Source organism: Nuphar pumila, chromosome 3, assembly GCF_984573655.1.
Source record: "Nuphar pumila chromosome 3, dmNupPumi1.hap1.1, whole genome shotgun sequence".
NCBI lineage: Eukaryota > Viridiplantae > Streptophyta > Magnoliopsida > Nymphaeales > Nymphaeaceae > Nuphar > Nuphar pumila.
In genome coordinates, this window is record NC_143251.1 from 69,042,358 (window position 1) to 69,061,655 (window position 19,298).

The following is a 19,298-nucleotide window of genomic DNA, read 5'->3' on the forward strand; positions in this document are numbered from 1 at the left end:
CCCCACTCTCTCTCTTCTCATAAAAATTGACCCCCCCTCTCTCTCTTGGCTTCTATCTCTCTCTCCTAAACCTCCCCTACCTAGCCTAGCCCACCTGACCTGGGTCTGAACCCACTTGACCTGGTCCAAACCCAGTTGACTTGACTTGAACCTAGTTGGGTTTAAAGTCAAAGTCAAAGTCCTTTTTGGTCCAGATCTCGGTTTGGATTTCTGAACCCAGACTTAGCCTACTTGAGCTGAGTTCGAACCTGCTGAACCCAGTTGACTTGGATCGAACCCTGTTTGGTTCAAACCACTTAGGTTGAGTAGCTTGACCTGCTCTACCTCTTTCTCAACTAAGTCAGCTTCATCTGACTTAGTCTGACCTCTCGAAGGAAGGCTCGAAGCCAAAGAAGCAACCCGGAGCCATTTCTTCCTCGATTTGAAGTAAGTTCACTTCGTTGATCCATCTCTCTCAAGTATTTGATTGTTTGTATATAGAATATACTTTCTGAAGTAGTATCTTGCTTTAGTTCTTGATTGAGACCTTTTTGGACACTTCGGTGTTCACCCGCTCGTCTCGGAACTATCGTCGGATATATCTATGTTCAAATACGCAGTATATGCGTTTTTAAAAAGGTATCTCGCCCTAGTTCTTGGTTGAGCCCTTCAGAACACTTCGGTGTTCACCCGCTCGCCTCGTAACTATCGTTCGATACGGATCTAGGTGTATATCTGCTGATTCTGTCGACGCGTCCTATATCGCACAGGCTATGTAATTTACCTTTGCTGTCGCGTCGTATGATGCCAAGGCTCCCTGTTTTCTGCACTTCCGATTACTGCACTTCCGATTATGCATTTACTTACGCCGTCGCGTCGAACGATGCCAAGGCTCCTGCTTTCTGTAATGTATTTACTTACACCGTCGCGTCGAACGATGCCAAGGCTCCTGTTTTGTTATATATGTAGAATATTTCGTTCAGTTACACACCCTGAACAATAGTATATGCATTTCCTTTACGCCGCCGCTGTATAAAGCACAGACTTCTGCTTATATTACATATATGGCGCGTAAGTGAGCGTTCAAATGGAGATCAAATCGCCAATGCGATTCCCTTACCGCTCCTCGTGAAGATTCTGCTTGACGAATGAAGCCTCTATTGGAAAGGCTTCGCATTTTGGCAAAATGCTCTTTACGTAAAGACTAAATCAATTACGTATGGCCTGGCTATGGCCCAAGGTTCCTGCAACCTTGATGGATGCAAAGTACGCACAACGGTGCGCATCCATTTCCCGAGTTAAGCGTAGCGATTTCCCACCAAAGAGGGGAGATGCCGCTGAAACGGATAATAGAAAACGCACGCTTTCTCCGTTAAAAAGAGAGGAAGTGCTGCTGAAATTCCTGAAAGAGCTAAGAATGGCTCAGAAAGAACGTAGCAGAAGTGCTACCTAGTTATGGAACGCCTTCTACGATGTAGAAAGGTTCGTCGCACCACTGCCGGTAGAGCAGAAAAGGTGTTGACAGAATGGTTGGCAGAAGAGCTGCCAGAACCAGTTAAGTGGCACAATGATATCCTTTGTTGGAACGATGTCAGAATGACTCGTCTCCCTGACACCTGCAAGGGCACCATACTTGTAAGAGCCGTTGCGCCAAAGTAGTGGTAGCACCTTGACAAGGTCTTGAGCTCGTTGCGTAAAAATACGCCGAGAAGCCGATCCGTAGAGATCGAGTCATGTGCATGCTCACTAAGAATTATCAGACAACTAGACTCGTAAGGGCCGCTGAGCCGGAGTGTGTTGTTTCCACCGAAAGAGGTGAAGTGCTCGTCAAGGCCGAAGTGCCGAGAGCAGAGTTAAGCATGCATATGAATAAAACCTTTGTTCCACGGTGAAAACCGTGTGGTTGATTGGGGTTGGGTACATACTTCTCAAAGGCTGCCCTATAAGCATGCAATGTTCGTCAAGTAATTGTAAGACCGGCAGGCCCCTTTCAGGATTTCTCACCGAGGAAGACGGTGATGGCGCAGCCTTGAGTGACATATATTTCACCCGAACCTAATAGAGTTCATTGATGGCCTTCGTCACTCAGAGGTATGGAGGTCGTGGTTATCCTTAAATATCTAAGGATTGAACCCAACTAGTGCAGTAGTAGAATGCATTCGGATACCTAGTAAGGATCTTTTCCGGTATGCTGTACCGTCCTACTAGGGGGATGGGGTCAACAGGCCTCTGGGGTATCTAAAATACATAGAATAATTAACCCCCAGATCGTCGCGTTGTCGCCCAGATATGAGTCCCCTAAGCCCAGGGGGAGGTGCAATTATCGAAACAAAGCATTAGCTTGGGTACAACGCTACTTTGAATGTATGAGTGGATGACGTTGTTGAGTCAGTCCTGCATAACCTTTGTGAAGGTGTCATGGTCGGTATACTACTCTACCGATTGTGAAAGAACCCCACTGATATCCGTACGACTAAGTGAAGCTCGGAGAGCTGTCCTTAGATTCGTAGGATACGAATGTGCCAAGCATAAAGGCTTGAGCTAGACATCCATTCGTGACTCTAAGGAGGTCAAGGCTAAGTTGTAGAGACTTAAGCGGTTATTCTAACTCACAGCCCTGAAGAGGCTTATGCGAAGTCATGAAGACTTGCGTGGATGTTCAACTCATAGCCCTGATGAGGCTTTTGCGATATACGCTAAGTCATGGAGGCTTGAGCGTCGTATTACGAACTGCGACCCTGAGTGGTCTATGCATTTACTTGAGTTGAATAGATAGGTGTTTGCCTATTTACCAGACCATCAGTGGTTCTGACCCCGTTTAATGGGGATTTCAGGTGTTGAACCTGCGTAGCGATATGCGGAGCAAAGCGGCATCGAGTTCCAGGGTTTCTCTAGACAGAGTTGTACTGCTTCCTTTTATTAAACTTTCACTGCTTTTCTAAGCAGTAGTGTTGTAATAAACATGTGCTTTCGATAAAATGGAACACTTTGGTGGTCAATGAGTTGTTTGGCCACATACCTGCAACGTGCTCGGAGCTTTCTAAAACCGATGACTCATTATCGTCTTATTCCGCTGCTAAAAGCTTTTCTAAGTTCCGCTGCAAAGAAAAAAAAAAAGAAATTCATGAAAATTTTAACTTAGCTTTGTTTTGGAAATCCGGGGCGTTACACTATGGATCCGAACCAAATGCACTGCTTAACATAATAATGCAAGATTTACATCATGAAAACTTCTGATATTTTGCAGACTGCTAAAGGACTCGAAATGGAACATTTTTGGTTTTTACGGCCTCGGTATTTGAGCCATGGTGAGTTCAGTAACATGGATTTAGTTCTGACAGAGATAAAAATCACCCTAATCGAATGTAAAATGCTAAAAAAATAGAAAACAGCCATGGAAATTTTTGATAATTAACAGAGATACTAAAGACAACTATATGAACAACTTTCATGTTCATGATTTAGGCATTTGATAAATAGAAACACGGATACAAATATAACTTTTCATTCCTAAATTAATAGAACAGACAAATGTGACCAAACAAGGGACTGACAATAAAAATCCGAAACAGGTATCATGACTGTTCTAAAAATCACAAGCTTTCAGATACAAACAGAAGACATGTCATACATAACTTTCACTTTTTACAGTTTTGGATTTGGAGCAATACCCAAAGAGAACCCATCGACCTAAGTCGATCCAAAGTCTCAAAGGCCCAAATCAGGCTCTGACACGTGTCCCAAACTCTCGGATTTTTTTCAGACATACAAAAAAATCATATAAATCTGAAAAAATCACGTAAACAAATTAGACATTCTCCTGAGTTCATAACATCTTTCGGATCATAAATCGAATCTCCCATGAGGGAGATCTCGATTTTACAAGTCGGAAAATAATTTTTAAAACGCATCCCGGGTAACAAAACCCGACTTCCCATTTTGAATGTTTACCGCAGTAAACAAATTCAAATGCTTCCGAATTTTTGGCACAATTCTAGGGACACCCAAGGACGCATTCCGTGATTTTTTTGGGATTTTTAATAAAAACTAAATGCATGAAATGACGTATGGACTGACTGACAAAAACAGAGAACTATTGAAAATGAGCAGAATTGAAATAAATGCTAAATTAATCCTAATTAATTCATGAAACGTGCTAAATTAATGAAATAAAATGCAAATTAAATCTAGCTAAATGCATGAATGCTAAAATCATCAAGAAAGCATAATCATGTATTTTTATATATGTCGTTTTATGAGAATAGCTCAATCCATCTCTCGGATGAGCTCTTTCTTCAAACGACTCCCGAAACGAATTATGAAATCATATCAAGAGGAAAAGAGGTGCACCTTGCTTCGTTAGGCAGCGTATGAGCTCTTGAAAGGGGCGGCTATCACGAGCTTCGTTCGTCCTTCGCTCCGGGCTTCGGATGGTTCACCAAAATCGACCCACTACACCTTCTTCACTGAGCCAAAGGGGGCGTGAATTCCAAAGTGCAAAAATCGGATTCTCAAGAAGGCTAGGTTGAATTTTCAAGTTCACAAGAGTTCTCAAAAGATGGTCTCCTCATGTTGGGCGTGGAGACTTGTTTTTATAGATTTTCTGAAAATTTTTGAATTTCAAACAGGCTCAATCTGAGCCCTCCATGTGGCGCCATCTCAGGGGGTGCTATCTGGGGGTTTGAAATTTGAATCTGGCTTTTGCAGGGAGCCCTCAGGTGGCGCCACCTCATGGGGCTATTTTTATAAAAAAATATATTAAATAAAAGAGAGGAAGCCAAGTGGGGCTCTGGATTGGCGCCACCTCAAAAGTGTTTGACACATGTCAGAAGAACAGAGCAGTGGGCTCAGAAGGTGCCACCTCACAGGAGTTTGAAATCTACTTTTTCTTATGAAAGGAGATCTGGACATGTGGCAGTCCAGGATGGTTCCATACCTGACAAGTGTCAGCTTGCTGGAGGAGGTTCTTCAGATGGCACCACCTCAGAGGGGGATTTGAATTTTAAATGGAGGTTGGCCCTGGAGGAATGGAGGGTGGACATGTGGCGCCACCTCAGGGTGGCTCCTACAATGCCATGTGGCAAGAGGGAGGAAAAGGAGGGAAAAGGACACGTGGCACCATCTCACACAAAATAGAAAAGGTGAAGTTCAGGATTTGCGCCACCTCAGCCTGGAGTTTGAATATTTGAATTCTAGCTTTCTCTGAAGGAGGCAGAAAGTGACATGTGTCACTTGCTTTTTCTGAAGAAAGCAGAGAGAGACATGTGTCCCTTGCTTTTTCTGAGAAGAGCAGAGGGTGACATGTGTCACTTGCTTTTTCTGAGAAAAGCAGGGAGTGACATGTGTCTTCTACTTTTTCTAAAGGAAGCTGGAGATTGACACGTGTCGCTTGCTTTTCCTGAGGAAAGGAGAGACTGACATGTGTCACTTGCAGAAGACATAATTCAAATGGTGCCACCTCAGAGGAGACAAGCCTACCTTTTTTTGGAGGAATCTAGGAGTGACACGTGTCTCCTACTTTTCTAAGAAAAGTAGGGAGAGACATGTGTCAGGCTATTTTTCTGAAGGAGGGAGAGGTTGTGTAAGGTCCGCGAATATTTTTGAGGAGTTTACTGCGTACTTAGTGTTGATATGTGTGCTTTTGTATAATTACGAGTGTTAGACCCGAAATCATAATACGCTTAATTCTCGCAAGAGAGAGGCAATTTTATCGAAAGGCCTTGACCATTTCGTATTAATTGAGGTTATTTAGAGAACTAAATGATTTATTTGAATTTAATTAATATTTTAGTGTATTAATTAAGCGTAGTTTTGAAATATAACAAGTGGCGATTTTTGGATTTTGAGCGGATCAACTAGATGAGGACCCAAATCCATTGGGCGTCCTCTCTAGTAGACATCCTTAGTCTTGGTTGACCAGATGGTCAAGGTTTGACCAGCTGGGTGGTACTTTTGTAACATTTTGCATGGCATTTGAAAAGTAAGCCACTATTGGTCATTGCTTTTTTCAAAAAGGCTCATAATGAAGCATTATGAGGGGCGCACCTTTCAAAGAGAGAGCATGGGGCTGGCACCTGTTATCATCGCAAAATTTTTAACTTTTGCAAATCAAACTGACCTTTGAAAAAGATTTTGAAAATAACTCGCCTCCGTTTTAAAATGCGGGAAAATTCCGTAGAATGGGACTCGCCTGTCGGTATGAGGTTCAACCGTTCCTGCCACCTTTAACAGGGGTAATTGAACCAAGGATCAATCTTATGCTCTACTCTATTCAACTTGTCTAAATCATATTCTAATTTCTAAATGCACATAGAATCAGGCATGTGCTATGAATTTTCAGAAAATGCACATTTTGAAAACATGATGTTTGCTTTGAATGATTGAAATATTTAGAAAATGTAAATCTTGGAAAATCGTGAATTGGGATTTGAAATGTACTCTGAGAAAAATAAAATCGATTTTGAGGAATCCTTAACATTTGGTGAAAATCGATTCTGAGAGACTTGGTTTCTCTGAATTCAAACTTGGAAATTGAAATTCTAACTTAGAAAATTTGAATTTGGAACTTGGGAAATACTTGAAATATCATTAGAAAATCCATATTCTTTTGAATAAGACTTAGAAAAATTCTAACTTCAAACTTTGAAATTGACTGCATAACTTTGGAAAATTGAATTTATGAGCTTGAAAAACACTTGAAATATTCTTTGAAATTCAATGCTTTTGGGAAAATCGATTTTGCTATAAGACCTAGGAGATTTTGAGAAAATGAACTTCTTTGAATTGAGATTGGAATTGGCAAATGCATGAAATCAATGAATATGGATTTGAGGAATTGAGAAATACTTTTTGTATTTTGAGAAATGCAATGCATTTTTGAAGTGAGCCTAAGAGTGTAGGCTGAATGTGGCTAATGTGAAGATCATAAATCTAAGTATCATTCGTATTCTGACTATGGCCATAAATACAAATTCCACCAAGTTTATAAACTTCATTGAAGCTAGTGCATGTGCCATTCGTGTAGACCATGGTGAATTTGTAAAAATATGCATGAATCATCATCCATCACACATTAAAATTATAAACTATATGCAATGCAACCTAATCTAAGCAGAAAATATAAATTCTTATTCCAAAGTTTAATTACAAATTACATCACTATTGAAATTTAAATACATGAAAAATAAAGTCTTCAATGTACCTGCAAAACTAGAAAACTTGTTAATGAATATATGTTGGCTTTTCTAGATTTATCCAACAATATCAGGAAATTGTTGGATTTTGCTAGATATAAGCCTTTTTGCCATGATTCCCTTAAATCAAAATGATAAAATATGAAGAAATAATAAAGGTAAAATATGAAATTTCGAAATTGGGGTCCAAATGACCAAAATACCCCTAATAACAAGACTATGGCCTTGAAATTAGGGTTTTTAGAAAGATATTTTGATAAAATGCAAGTTTTGAAATTTGAATGGAATAAACTCAAACCAAATATGCTATGACATGATTAAAAATATGAAATTAGGGTTAGGGATTTCGAAATTTAGGTCAAATGACCAAATTGCCCCCGATAGCAAGACTATGGCCTTGAAATCAGGGTTTTTAGAAAGAGATTTTGGTAAAAATTTGAGTTTTATGACCTAAATGAAATCAAATAACTACAAAATTAAACCTAAAGTATCCTAAGATGCTTATGAACATAATAAAACCCTAAAACCATATGCTTATACACAAAAATCCAACAATATCACAAATTTTGTGATTTTTGCAGTGTTGATGGATTTTTCAGGAACCCGGTTTTGCAATTTTCTTAATTCAGCCATCAAATGGATTCCAAAATCCATAAAAATTGGTACTTTCACTTGTTATAATCCTAATGTCTTATAGGAATTATAAAAATAATTTTTTGACATTAAATTAATCCGAAAATTGCATTAAACCCTAAAAATATGCTATTTTTGACCTAATTCACCAGCCAGTTTCAATCCAAGACCTGAACCAGGAGTCAAATCTCCATGGAAATTTATGAAATTTTACAGAGACTAACTAAAAAAAAAAACAGAGATTTCCCAATTTACAGATCGGAAAAATCATCTCCGGTTAGGGAGAAACCCTTCCGGCAATCTGCGCTAAAATATATCACTTTTAACAGTGATTAAAACGGCTACTTAAGATTGAAAATACAAATATAAATAACAAACCTAAACAAAAATCTATGAACTTTTAGTGGTGAACATTAGACATAAAAATAATAATATTCACTTTTTACAGATCTAAAATCGGATCTGTGGTTTGGGATTTATGACTAACACAAGTCTGATTAGGGTTTTGGTAAACCCTAACGCGTTTTAAATTTAAAAACAGATTCTCTGAAAGAGGAAAAATACAAAACAGTAATCAAAAAATCCGAAAATTTCACAGAAGACAGATCTACTCAATGTGAATCCATAGCACTTTACATATCTAAAATCGAATATAAGATGAGAGAAATATCATAACAGCAAGTTACCTTCTTGATTTTAACCACGATTTTAAAGCTTTAAAAACCCGATTTGATGTCTGATTTTTTTGACAGGGTTCCCGAAATCCAAAACCTCTGATTTTTCTACAATAACTCAATCACTCATGCATGCATCACATATAAAAAAATCAGAAATAAACAATGAGTAATTCAATCCGAAATAACATTATCTTTACTGTTCTAAACCTAAAACACACAGAAATTTAAGAAACTTGGAAAACCATGCATTAACTAATGTAAATCAATAAAATAAACCATAAAACAGTAAATAAAAATTATTTATATGCTATAGAACGTAGAACAAACATGAATAAACCATGAAAATAAAATAAAAACAGGAAATCAATGGCTGGAATTTGATATCACCTTTAAAACATAGATTTAACCCATTAAAAGGGTAAATCATATATTTTATTGGTTAATAATGTAAAGAATCCTATTAAAATCAATTCTAATGGATTAAAATCCCTGTAAATCACCCAAAACAGGGTTAGATCACCTTCTTGGATCGTTCTTGCTGATTCTTGATGATTCTTGAGGTGAAACCATGGTTGAATCCATGAAATAGGAGGTATTAATGGCTAAAATTGATTTAAAACTATTAAAAACATGAAATAAAAGCTAAAAAATAAACAAAATAATTACCTTGAGGTGGCTGCAATGGAGGAAGGGCTGAAGAGGAGAGAGAAGCTCCAAGAATCCAATAGGAGAGAGATGGGATAAATCGACCCCCCTTATGCATCTATTTATAATAAAAAAATTAGGTTTAAATTTTAACACTTTTGAAAATCTTGGACTCTCTAAGGGGGGCGATTTTGGTGTGAGTTTACCTAACTAACCCTAGCCTAGATTATCCTAATTAAGTCCTAATTAGCCCCTAGCTAAACCTAGAAAATCCCCAAATGTGGTGCCACTTGGCATTTTCTCACATTGGGTTTTTAAAGCACCTTTAAAAACCTTTAAAAACACTAGTTTTAAAAACTAACTTTCAAAAATGAGTTTTTCAAAATGGTTTTGACTCTTCTAAACCTCTAACACTAACCAAGACATCAACTAACCCTAGTCTAGCCCTGACTGACTCGAATATGGCACCACCCCGAGTGGGCCCTACTTGAGTTTTTACAAAAAGATGATTTTAAAACTTGAAATTGAAGGAGTTTTCAAAAGGATTTTCAAAAGTAATCTTAAAATTAGGATTTTTGAAATGGCATAGGGTTCTAACTGAATTAGAATTCCTCTGGATATGGTGCCAACTGAGTGGGCCCACATTGAGTTTTAGAAATTTTGAAATAAACACTGAAAATGGCTTTGAAAAGGGGTTAAAATCGATATTTGAAATTCAAGATCTTTGAAAATAGGGTCTCAAGCAAACTGGAACTCCGGGTTAGAGTCCTGAACTCTTACGACTCTGAGATTTTAGATTTTAAAAGCCAAATGAAAGAATTTTCAAAAGAGTTTATCAAGAAATGATGAAATAAGCCAGAAAACACAGTCAGGGTTAGACTCCTAACTCAACCGAACTCTAAAATAGAATCCAGAACTAACTGGACTATGTAAAATGACCTAAATTTTGAAAATAATCGAAAAAGACTAAAAATGGAAGTAAAACAGACTTAAAAACCAGACTCCTGACCGGATTAGGACTCTGAGACAGAGTCCTGATCGGACTGAAACTTTCAAAAATTTGAGAAATTTGATGAATAGAGGAATTCAGAAGCGACACCACCTCAATGGGTCTCATCTGTGAATTGAAATCGATTAAAATTTGAATTTGAAATGAATCCAGATTGTTTTCTGAGAAAATATTTCGAAATATAAAGTCCTGGGGTTGGAAAATGACAGAGTATTGAATAAAAACCCAGGTTTTGAAATTGATTTTGAAATAAAGCTTTAAAATTCAAATCTGGATTGAATGTTTTGAAATAGGAGTGCTGGATCTCAAAAATGAGATGCAATGTCATGCAATGCTATGCGATGACATGCAATGCTATGCAGAATACATGCAATGACATATGAAATGGACAAACACTGAATGAGGGTGAAAATTTGGGGTGTTTACAGATGCCCCTCTTTGCTGCTAAGCCGGTTGAAAGCCGAGCTTAGTGGCAAAGAAAACACACCAAATTTGGATTATAAAAATGCCCCAGTTAGATGAATCTGACTGGGTATGAAAGAATTAGTTCAAGTGATGATGATAGATATGAAATGAAGAATAAGGAAAAAATTTTACTTCGAAAAGAAGTGAGATTGAGGTTTTGCCCTTAACCTGGATGGGACAAAAAATACCTCGTGTAGAAACGAAGCTCAGGTTTGACCCTTAACCTGATCGGGCGGAAAATGAAATACCTCATCAAAGTGAAGCTCAAGTTTAAACCTTAACCTGATCGGGCGGAAAATGAAATACCTCATCAAAGTGAAGCTCAGGTTTATACCCTTAACCTGATTGGGCAGAAAATGGAATACCTCATCGAATGAGGCTCAGGTTTATACCCTTAACCTGATTGGGCATAAAATGGAATACCTCATCAAATGAGGCTCAGATTTATACCCTTATCCTGATCGGGCAGAAAATGGAATACCTCATCAAATGAGGCTCAGGTTTATACCCTTAACCTGATTGAGCAGAAAATGGAATACCTCATCAAATGAGGCTCAGGTTTATACCCTTAACCTGATTGGGCAGAAAATGGAATACCTCATCAAAGGAGGCCCAGGTTTATACCCTTAACCTGATTGGGCAGAAAATGGAATACCTCATCAAATGAGGCTCAGGTTTATACCCTTAACCTGATTGGGCAGAAAATGGAATACCTCATCAAAGGAGGCCCAGGTTTATACCCTTAACCTGATTGGGCAGAAAATGGAATACCTCATCAAATGAGACTCAGGTTTATACCCTTAACCTGATTGGGCAGAAAATGGAATACCTCATCAAATGAGGCCCAGGTTTATACCCTTAACCTGATTGGGCAGAAAATGGAATACCTCATCAATTGAGGCTCAGGTTTATACCCTTAACCTGATTGGGCAGAAAATGGAATACCTCATCAAAGGAGGCCCAGGTTTATACCCTTAACCTGATTGGGTGAAAAATGGACGGAATCCTCGAAAGAAGAGACCATGATAGAACCTTCGGATTTCCGCACAATGAGTCCGATAGGGGTTTTGCAAAAGGAAGGAAATTGGGGTCCCTAAAGTTTGAAAAGGGATTGATTTTGGGTGCCTCATTGCTGAGACTAATTAACTTTTGAAATTACCTTTTGCTGAAATTGGTGGCTTAACCTCAAGCCAAAATTGGACTGTCTATGGTGGGACAGTGGGGACACAGGGAAGTGTGCGAATCTGAGAGCCCGTGCGCTCAGATTATACCGAAGAAGGGAAGGAATCTTGAAAACTCCCGTTATCAAGTCCTAAAAAGGGATGGTGTCAGGATGCGCCAAAGATGAACCCCAAGCTCTCGCTTCATGCCAGGATAACTAGAAAATATTGTCAGAATGTTGAAAATTATTGTTGATTCAAAATAATTGAAAATGATGCACATTGTTTTGAAAGTATTCCCTCTTTTCTACCTGAAGTATTATCTCCAACTGGGCTTAACTCCGTAGAATCAAGATTCGAATTCAAATTGCTTGCGATTGGCTTTCTTTCAAGGAAGCTATCAATTCCCTTGATATGGATGGGAAAGAAAGTATTCTTGATATTGCGAGAGCTATTGTTGAAAGAATATTGATAAAAGAATTTCACAAAATTAAAGAAGATTCTTGATAGATTCGGCAGTCTGATATCCTGGGATTCTTTTTTCATGATGATCTTTCTGCACTCTTTTTTTTTTTAGCAGATTGGAGCTCTCTTGGATTTTTCGGGAATTACATCCTCCTTCATTTTGGAGATGTCCTGACTTGTCTCTCTCTTTTTTTTTTTGGAAGGGTACGTCACAAACTCCTTCATCTCAGAGATGTTCCGATCCTTCTTTTCTGTCAGGGATTATTATGATGATTATTGGCTCTTTGGTAGGAAATCTCTAGATGATAGCTGAAATTAAATATCTTTTAGGGTTTGTCGGTAGGCTCATCACACTCGCCTTCATCTCGACGGTGATCTGAACTTTCCCTGGAAGGATCCGTCACAAACTCCATCATCTTGGAGATGATCCAAATCTTCTTTGGCCCCGGGGGTCAACTCGCTTAATTCGCCTTCATCTTGACGACAATTGAGATCTTTTGCAGATGTTTAATTGCAGCTTGGGTGTTTGAGGAGATATGAAAATTGAGTGGATTTTTCTGTATCACCCAAGATATTTCGACTGCTTTATTTTTCAAATATGGTCTTTAAAAATGTGCCATTGACTGTGATCAATATCAATCACTCATGGCTTTGCAACAACATTGAATTCTCTTTGCTGGCCATATCGCGGATTTATTCTTCATCCTTTTGAAAAGATTTTGAACTTTGAATCTTTTTTTCGTGAAAGCATTGCCCTTTCGGAAGTAATAGTGGAGGTATTCTGAAGTAATAATTTTGTGCAATAAAGATTTTTGAAATCAACAAATATTTAATGACAAATTGGCAAAATTTTCTTGAAATCCTTTTGTGAAAGCGAGCATTTGAAGCATAATGCAACACATCCATGACAAAAATTCTCTTCTCCTTTCCCCAAAAGAGAAGATTCAGAAATTAGAATTGGGAATTACTCCTCTCTTCCCTGAAGAGGAGGTGTTTGCAAAACGAACTTTCTAAGAGAAATTAAGCTTTCGTCAAAACTTCCTAACATTAGGCTTCTCTTATGGAAAGGGGGTCGGAATTGGTGAGGTTGGTAAATTGGTCATGAAAGAACGAGTTCATCACACTCTCCCTGAAAAGAGGGTCCTTCATGATGAAATGGCCTAGTCTGAAATTTGAGGCCACAAGGAAAACAAGTCTCCGTCGAGTCTTTCCCTATAAAAAGGGTTCCTTGTGTGAAATTTGGAATTTTGTTTTGCAAACGGTTCACAAAGGCACGAGTCCCTTCAAACTCTCCCTAAAAATGGGCTAAGTGAACGAATTGGATAGCATGCGAAAAGAGCGAGCTCCCTCGAACTCTCCCTATACAAAGGGTCTCTCGCAAGAGAAATTTTTGGAATTGGTATTGAGTGACCAAAAGGTCGAAATTTGGAATTTTGAATTTTGAATTTTGAATTTTTGAAATTGGAATTTTGATATTTGAAATTAGAAATTGGAAGTTTGGAATTTGGAATTTGATATTCGGAAATTGGAAATTGGAAATTGGAAATTGGAAATTGGAAATTGGAAATTTGGGAATTGATTGGCTAAAAAAGTCGAAATTGTGAATTGGTTTACTGAGAATGACATGGGTTCTATAGGGATTTAGCCTAATAACGACATTGGTTCAATTGAGAACGGCATTGGTTCACTGGGAACGACATGCGTTCTGTAGGGATTCGACCTACGAACTATCTATTCCATAGGGATTTAACCTAAGGATCATAGTTTAAGAAGGAATGATTCCAACTTGTGAGCTTTGAATGGACCAGGTGCTAAACTGGGTTTTTGAGGGAAGATTCGAATCGGAATTCAACTCTTCAAGGAAAACTAGATGAATTGGATTTTGAAAGAGAATTCGAGTCGGAACTCGAATCTTCTAGACCAGTTCTGAATTGGATTTAGAAGAAGATTCAAGTCGGGACTTGGATCTTCTAGACCAACTCTGAAGGAAAGGAAAACTCGGATCGGAACCCGAATCTTTGAAGGAAAACTAGATCCATCATGGAAGGAGAAGAAATTCGACTCAGAACTCGAATCCTGAAGGAAAAGTAGATCAATTTGGAAGGAGAAGAAATTCGAGTCGGAACCCGAATCCTGAAGGAAAGGTGGATCAACTAGAAGGAAAGAAGATTCGAGTCGGAACTCGAATCTCGAAGGAAAACTAAACCGGTTAGAAGGAAAGGAAATTCGAGTCGGAACTCGAATTCCGGAGAAAAACTAGATTAACTAGAAGGAAAGAAGATTTGAGTCGGAACTCGAATCCCGAAGGAAAACTAGACCGGTTGGAAGGAAAGGAAATTCGAGTCGGAACTCGAATTTCGGAGGAAAACTAGGTTAACCAAAAGGAAAGAGGATTCGAGTCGAAACTCGAATCCCGCAGGAAAACTTAAACCGGTGTGGAAGGAAAGGAAATTCGAGTCGGAACTCGAATTCCGGAGGAAAACTAGGTTAACCAGAAGGAAAGAAGATTCGAGTCGGAACTCGAATCCCAAAGGCAAACTTAAACCGGTGTGGAAGGAAAGGAATTTCGAGTCGGAACTCGAATTCCGAAGGAAAACTAGGTTAACCAGAAGGAAAGAAGATTCGAGTCGGAACTCGAATCCCAAAGGCAAACTTAAACCGGTGTGGAAGGAAAGGAAATTCGAGTCGGAACTCGAATCTCAAAGGAAAACTAAACCGGTTAGAATGGAAAAGAAATTCGAGTCGGAACTCGAATTCCTGACGGAAAACTAGATCAATTATAAGGAAAGGAAATTCGAGTTGGAACTCGAATCCCAAAGGAAAACTAAATTAGTGGACACTGAATTTTAAAGTGTACCAGTGCAAACACCGGATTTTGAAAATGTGCCAATACAAGCATTATGTTTTGAAAAATTACCAGTACGAATACCGGGTTTTGGAAGATTACCAGTACGAGCGCTGGATTTTGGAAGGTTACCAGTACGAGCACTGGATTTTAAAAGGTTACCAGTACGAGCGCTGGATTTTAAATGGTTACCAGTACGAGCACTGGGTTTTGGAAATTTACCAGCACGAACACTGGATTTTTGAAAAATTACCAGCACAACACTGGATTCTGAAGAATTACTAATTGATTTTGATGGAAAATTTTCAGTCTTCACCCTCACGACGACTTGGACAACTGTCGGGGTCTCAGGATTTATCCCTTATCCTGAATGGGTAATCGATGCAAATGCAAATTGATGCAGATGAATGCGAATGAATGCATGCAAATGCAAATGAATGTAAATGGGTGCACATGCGTGCAAAATGAGAGATTTGTTTGATCCTGCCTGCATACAGAAAGTTTTGAAGATAAAATGAAAATTTAAAAATGCACCAGTGTAACTGGGAAAGAAGAATTTGAACAAAAGGATAAATGATTGATGTTCGAAGAGCGCTCTCCGAAGGTGACATGGCAACTGGCTTTTAATTGATTCAGAAGAGACTCGGAAGAGGTTATTCCTCATAAAAGAACATTTTGCCGAGGAGAAAAAATGGCACCGAGCTTGCGAGAAAAATTGAAACTTTATTGATGTATTGAAGGAAAGGTAACAAATAAGGGAAAGACAGACGGGATTACATCATCCCTTTGAAATAACAAAAGCAAGATGAGAAATTGGGAAAGCACTAGTGTTATCAACTTTTGAATGATTGGGGAGAAACATGATCAAGATGAATGGTCCTCCTTTTCATCTCCAACGAGGAGATTCTTGTCAATGCCGTCTTGAACAATATTTTTAAGGACAAAACAATGCTCGGTATCGTGACCCATTGCCCGATGAAATTCGCAGAACTGATCTTTAAACCTTCTCATGGCTGTTGCGGGATCAACTACTTTAGGTAAACGAATCATATCTTTTGCGAGCATGTATTTCAGAACATTCTCTAGTGTCTTATCTAGAGGGGTGAACTTTCGATCTGTATTCCAATCCTTGTGCTTTGGCTTTTCTTGATCTTTCCCTTTATGTTGAGGACTAGATTGGAGAGGCTTATCATTGTTGGAGAACTTTACTTTTTGGCCCTTGGATCCCTCTGAAGGATGATCATAATCTTTCTTGTTGCTTTTGCTATAATTGGCAGAGAGAGTGAAATGAGACTTCAGAGATCTGACTGTATCTTTTGTAAGCATGTATTTCAGAAAAGTATCAAATATTTGATCCAATGGGGCTATCTTGCGATCCAGGTTCGGATCATCACACTGCACCTCTTGTCGAGTGTTTGATTTCTGCTGAGACTTGGATAAGACAGTCAATTGGTATTCTTTCTTATTCTCAACGAAGAAATTCTTGTCGATATGATCTTGGACAATGTTCTTGAAGACAAAACAATGGTCGGTATCATGTTCTACTGTCCTATGAAATTTACAGAATTGATCCCTGAATTTTCCCATGACTGTGGGAGGATTTGCGACTCTTGGGAGTTTTACCAATTCCTTGGCCAACATATATTCAAGGATTTCATCGAGAGGCTGCTCGAGAGGAGTAAACTGACGATTGCAATCCCAACTGTCCCGCTTTATCTTTTCTTTTTGTTGACTCAATTTTCCACTCTGCTTTAAAGATTTCTCTTTCTGACTTGTGTGATTGCCTTTGTTATCCTTGCACCCCTCGCGGTGGGCCTTGACAGAATTTGTCTTTTTTGAATCTTGATTATTCCTGACGGGAGTGATGCTCTTGTAGAAATCTTTGCCCGTGAAGACCTTCTTGCCCTTGTCGCGGGCTTCCAAATCTTTAATCTTCTTTGCCATTTCCTTCAGTTGTATTTGGATTGGATCATCCATTGCTTGATTTTTCAATTTATAGGCTGTCCCTTATCTATGAGGGGATCTTTGAAATGCTTGCTGAACTTCATACTCTTCATCGGTGTTACCTACCGATCCTGATTCATCCGATGTATCTTCCTGTTGGATATGTTTCTTGGATAGCTTCAGAACTTTCTTCACTGCCTGGTCTTTTGCCTTCTGCTTAACCCGAGTCTCTTCTATACTAGTTTCAGTTTGTTCTGCCAGCATCTTGGTCATCATTTCTTTGAACATAACATACATTCGGGGATCGATGCTATCATCCGCTTGCTGACTCTGACTTCTGACTGATCGGAGTGAGTCCATTTCCTCTTCTGAAGCGATCGAGTATGCCACACCTTCTACTGATGCAGTTTTCTTTCCGGACCTTGTCTGAACCACTGAGTATCACGAATGCTCTTTTGAATGTTATTAATGCTCTCTCTGCAAGGCAGGACTGATGGTTAGGCTTCTGAAGGAAATTTGGTTTGGAGGAAAATATTTGTTGAGAATTTTGGTAAACAATTGAAATAATATCCCATTACTAGGGATTGAGTCGTCACTGGGATTACGACAATTGTGTTGCTATTCTTTGCAAGATAAACAACTGAAAATATGCCTTGTTACCTAGGCGAGGTCGTCAAACCAAAGTGAAATGTAAAATAAAAGAATTTTTATTGAGGGAAAAAACATGATTTTATCAATAATACACTTGACAGAGGGGAGGGGGACATACAATTTTCCACCACTCCGGATAATCAGAAGATACACGAGGACCAGGAAAAATATTAAGACTGACAAAGGAATCCTAGCCATGTCTGGCAGAATGGTATGCTCCGGACCACTGATCTGATGCGAGGTTGAATTCTGGCAGAACCCCTGCTAGTGGGCGAATCTCTACGCGCTTCTGCCTCTGAGAGAACTGTCTGACACACTGCTCTGGATGATAGTATGCGCAGAAAAAGGGATCAAGTAGCCTAAATCGCTTGCCATATGCATAAGTATATCTGGGAGGTGATTCCTGACGATCAAAGTAGTCCCATACGACTTATTCCTTCTGAAGGTTGTCGATCAAGAATCGGTATCGCGCAACTGGCAGAAGCTTTTCACCATTATATCTGAATGAACTGGCTCGGGCTGGCACATGCTGGAGGAACCAAGATTGTAATGCATAGGTGCACCCTTCGACTAGAATGGATTCTCCGAGTGTGAAGCGGGTCAACCCTCGGTATAGAAAAGCAAGTGCGGCCATGGCAATGGAGAGGCGGTTGGTCTGTCGACTCCCCCACCTTCACAGAAGCTGAACTATTCTGATATCCATGTAATTTCGTCCATCTGGAAAGAAAGCTAATCCTATCGTGCACAGAACCATCGCGTGTTGAATTCTCTCTCGAGCTGTCCTAGACAACGAGCTGACTTCCACAAATGTCCCATACTGTCTGTAGATTTCAAGCAGGTCCACATATTCATTTCCATCTTCTTCAATCAGAGGCCAAGACTTGCGTCCTGTCATGCGAGCTAAAGCGTCTCGAGGATTCAGACCCTTGACATTGATCAAAAATTGTTTCTCTAATGGATCTCCAGGCTGACCGGCTGGCTCGGGCAATCCCATAATCTCTGAAAATTCATCTATCAGTACTGTCATCTCTCCCCATGGGAACCAGAAGGTAGAAGTGCTCGGATTCCACCGCTCTGCTAGTGCATGGATCAAATTGCCGTTGACTGTCTGTTTTTCCACTGCGTACGCCAGTTCTAACCCACAATCGTCCAAGTGGTCTGGAAACATACGAGAGAAATTCTTGAACCATAAATAGTACCACCGGGGAAAGAAGGATCCGGTGCTGAGGACTCGATGTTCAGGAAGACTTTGTCGCACCTCGTAGGAGATGTGACCCTCAGGGAAGACTGAGTCAAGCTGACTGGATGCCATCAGACTGGAAAACATGGAAGATTGGAATAAGACTTGGGAAAATACAGGAATTTTGAGGAAAATGCAGGCAGGATAAAAATAAAGCAGGAAATTCGAGATCCAGAGAAAAGGAAAGATGGGAAATCACCTAGAGTTTTGAAGGAAATTAAGGGAAATTTGGAAAATCGTCCAGGGTTTGATGAAATATGAAGAAATAAATGGAAAATGAAGTATTTGGAAAATCGTCCAAGGTTTAAAACATGGACAGTACATGGACATAGATTGGGGAATTTTAAGAAAATCGTCCAGTATTTTTTTTTAGAAAATTGGGGAAAATATGG